This window comes from Glycine soja, chromosome 17, assembly GCF_004193775.1.
Source record: "Glycine soja cultivar W05 chromosome 17, ASM419377v2, whole genome shotgun sequence".
Taxonomy (NCBI): Eukaryota; Viridiplantae; Streptophyta; class Magnoliopsida; order Fabales; family Fabaceae; genus Glycine; species Glycine soja.
Genome location: NC_041018.1, coordinates 31,495,124 through 31,499,258, shown reverse-complemented (window position 1 = coordinate 31,499,258; position 4,135 = coordinate 31,495,124). Strand labels below are relative to the sequence as shown.

The window sequence follows — 4,135 nt, the reverse complement described above, 5'->3', positions numbered from 1 at the left end:
TGTGGTATAATATCAATTATTAATTTTCTCATCAACTACTAAAATTATTCTCTTTATCTTATTATAGAAAAGCCAAATGTGAAAGCAGCATATAAAGATACAAACATTAAAATTATTACCTATGCAAATATAAGTACAAGTACAGGAATTTTTATAACACTACGGGGATGGTATTGCAATATCCTTATTACGTAAACCTTTCTAGATGAAACCTCCCATGTTGCATACTTTCCCAATTGGGCTTGGCCCACGGTTGAGCTGACAGTTTATATAATATAATTAAACGTTAATCACAAAGAAAATCTAGGGAATCATGAATAAAAATGAAATGACGCTCTTAAAATAAAATAAAAAATAGCCAATAAGTTTTTAGTTAGAGTAATATTAGACTTAGATTATATTTGATAAAATTAATTGAAAGTTGAAAAGTTAACGAGTAATTAAAAGTTAAAAAATTAATTTATTAAATTATAAATATTTAATAAAATTAGATGTCGAAGTAGCTAAAAAATTTAAAATGATAAAAAAATTATGATTTATTTAAAAAAAATAACAATAAAATTGAATAGATATATTAAGAATAAAAATATAAGAAAATATAAGAACTTAGAAAAATATTTTAATCAAATAACATTTTTAAAAAATCGTCAGAAACTATTAAAAGATGTTACGAACAAGTTTTTTAACTAGTACAAAAAAAAACTAAAAAAACTAACTAAAATTTCATGTAGAAAGTCCGGCAACACCAATATTACATTGTCACGGTGGTAAAATAATAAATAAAAAAGTTTTTTTTTTAATATGTAGAACTGAAAAGGAAAAGGTCAAATGTGCATGCCTTATCTCTCGGTCATTCACAGTTTGTTTGATAAAAATATAAAGGGGGTTGCTAGGTGCACCCAGCAATATTGCTGGTGCACCCAGCAATTTATTGAAAGTACCATTTTGCCCTTTAAAATAAAATTATAAAAAACGCAAATCATTTCCGGAAGACTTTTTTTCGAACAGATTCTTCTTCTCTCCCGGAACACAGATTCTTCTTCTCTCCCGGAACACAGCTTCTTCTCTCCCGGAACAACTTCTTCTTCTCCCGGAACCTGCTTCTTCTTCTCTTCTCCGTGAAGCTTCTTCTCCGCGAGGCGCGCCAAGGCTTTCTTCTTCTTCTCCGCGAACAGGTTAGTTCCCCTTCCCCTTACCCTTAGCTTGTAATGTGCATCACTGTTAGCATAGCAATGGAACCTTAGCATAACAATGGAACCTTAGGGTAGAAGACGAGAGGGGAGAAGACGAGAGTACGCCGGAAAAAATGGCGGAAAAGGCTGACGGAGAAGTCTTCCGGAAGACCCGTTAGGGGTTCTTCCGGAAGTTCCGGAAGAACCTTTTCCGGAAAGTTTCCGGAAGAAGTGTTCTTCCGGAAGTAACCAAACGTCTTCCGGAAGAACACTTCTTCCGGAAGACTTCCGGAAAACGTCTTCCGGGAACTTTCCGGAAGAAGTGGTTCATCCGGAAGAATTCCGGAAGACGCGCACTTCCGGAAGAAGTTTCAAAGTTCCGGAAGACCTTTCCGGAAGAACCCCTTCTTCCGGAATGTTTCTGGAAGAACCACTTCTTCCGGAAGTGGTTTTTTTGTTTTTTTTTTTGTGTTTTTTTTTAAAATTTTTTTTAAACAGAAATTGTTTTGTTTTTTTTAAATGAATTATTTTATTTATTTTGGTTATTTTGTTTTTTAGATTTTATGAAAAATGAAGTTTGGGTTTTTGATGTCATATTTTTTTTATAATTTAAATTGTGTATTTTTACTAAATATTAATTTGTAAATTAATTTTTTTTTATAAAAGTAGTTGTGTTTGTTTTTGTTTATTGTTTTTTTTTAAATTAGTGTTTTTTCTTTAAAAATGAAGTTGTAAGTTGTGTGTTTTGGAAGTTTTATAAAAATACTAATTTTTTATAATTAATTAGTTTATTTTATTATAAATGAAGTATTTTATTTACTAAAAAAATTGTGGATGTTTACTAAATAATTTTTTTTTACATTAGTTGTTTAATTTTTTTTAAAAATTAAGTTGTGGATGTTTAGTAATGAATTATTTTTATATTAGTTGTGTTTTGTTTTTATAAATGAAGTTGTTTATTTTTTTTTTAAAAAAATTAACTTGTTGATGTTTACTAAGTAATTTAGTTGTGTTTTTTTTTAGAAATGAAGTTTCTTATTTTTTTTTTTAAATTAAGAGTTGGATGTTTACTAATTAATTTTTTTTACATTAGTTGTGTTTTTTTTTATAAATGAAGTTGTTTATTTTTTTTTAAAAATTAAGTTGTGGATGTTTAGTAATGAATTATTTTTATATTAGTTGTGTTTTTTTTTTTTTATAAATGAAGTTGTTTAATTTTTTTTAAAAAAAATTAAGTTGTGCATGTTTATTAATAATTTTATTTTACATTAGTTGTTTTTTTTTATATAAATGAAGTTGTTTAATTTTTTTTTTAAAATTAGGTCGTGTATGTGTGAAAATAATTTGATTTAAGTTAGTCTTATTTGTTTATAAATAAAGTTGATTTTTTATAAAGAAAATTGTGTATATTTTGACCGAAAAAAATACGTGTTCGACATGATTTACAGATCATGGCCAGAACACGAGGTTTAGGTCGTGCCATAGGTAGAGTTGTAGGCAGAGATAGAGCTGCTGATGAGGATGCTGGCGATGTTCCCGAGAGGCGTAGGCCTACTGCCTCAGCCCGTAGGCTACGCGTTCATCAGATGACTACGGAGGGACGTGATATGGCTGAGGACGTCGCTGACATGACTGATGATGTCCCTGAGCAGCCTACGGAGGCACCTGAGATGCGTGCGGACGCACAGGGTGCTGATAGTGGTGAGGGGTCAGATGGTGATGATGCTGCAGAGGGATTCCCTGGTGGTCCACGTGACCCGTCAGTGCTCACATCATTTGCCGAGCATGTTGCACATGCCGTGTGGAGTGGACATGTATTTTAATTTGTTAATTATTTGTCATTGTTTATTTATTTGTTTATGATTAATTTTTTTTTAATAATTGTATAATTTGTACTTCAAATCAGGAACGTCCTGATTTGAAGTTAGTGTCACATGGGAGGAAGCTGACACTGATTGGGAGGCCAATGCCTGAGATTGAAGGCCTGGTGGCTGCCACAGGATTAAGTCCACTGATAGATTGTTCAGTTATTACTGGCGATCCTGGACTTATATCCGCATTTGTGGAGAGGTGGCACAGTGAGACTAGCACCTTCCACCTTCCAGTAGGAGAGCTGACGATCACATTGGATGATGTGTCGTCCATTCTACATTTGCCCATCACTGGCGCCTTGCACAGTTTCCACGCTCTTTCTACGGAGGAGGCCAGATTCTTGCTCACGGAGTTGCTGGAAGTGTCTGCGGAGGAGGCCAGAGCCGAGACAACACTCACACGTGGAGCATATGTACGATTAGGATGGGTTCGTGACATTTATGAGACCAGATGTCAGGCCCGGCGGTGGATTGTCGCAGCTCGCGCTTATTTGCTGCACCTTGTCGGTTGCACTCTTTTTGCTAATAAGAGTGCAACATACGTGCATGTGGTCCACCTTGACGCTTTCCGGGACCTCGCTCATAGTGGTGGTTACGCTTGGGGGGTTGCCGCGCTGGTTCATATGTACGACCAGTTAGATGAGGCTTGTAGGACCACCACCCGACAGCTTGCGGGGTACTTGACGCTATTTCAGGTAAATTTTGTGTTTATTAATATGTTAGGTTCGATTATGATTTAAACATGTTTTTATGTTATGTTAACCTCAATTATTGTGTAGTGCTGGATCTATGAGCACTTCCCTAGTGTGCATCAGTGCGTGACTGACGACACATACCAGGAGACGTCCCCACGTGCTTCCCGGTGGTTGACGTCGAAGGCGCACATGAAGGGCATCACAGGAGCACCCTACAGGGCACGTTGTGATGGTTTGACCGTCACAGATGTGTCCTGGTTGCCGTACACGGAGCATCGGGGTGTTAGGGCGTTTCAGGAGATTTCATCGTTCCAGGGTCAGCTCAGATGGGGTCCTATGATCGTCGCAGTTCGACCGGAGAGGGTGGTACGCCAGTTCGGTTACATCCAGAGCATCC

At 35.8% G+C, this 4,135-nt stretch overlaps 1 pseudogene; it reads left to right on the top strand.

Moving 5' to 3' along the window:
• The first annotated feature begins 3,435 nt into the window (after positions 1-3,435).
• LOC114393796 lies at positions 3,436-3,888 on the top strand (annotated as a pseudogene).
• Positions 3,889-4,135: the final 247 nt, after the last annotated feature.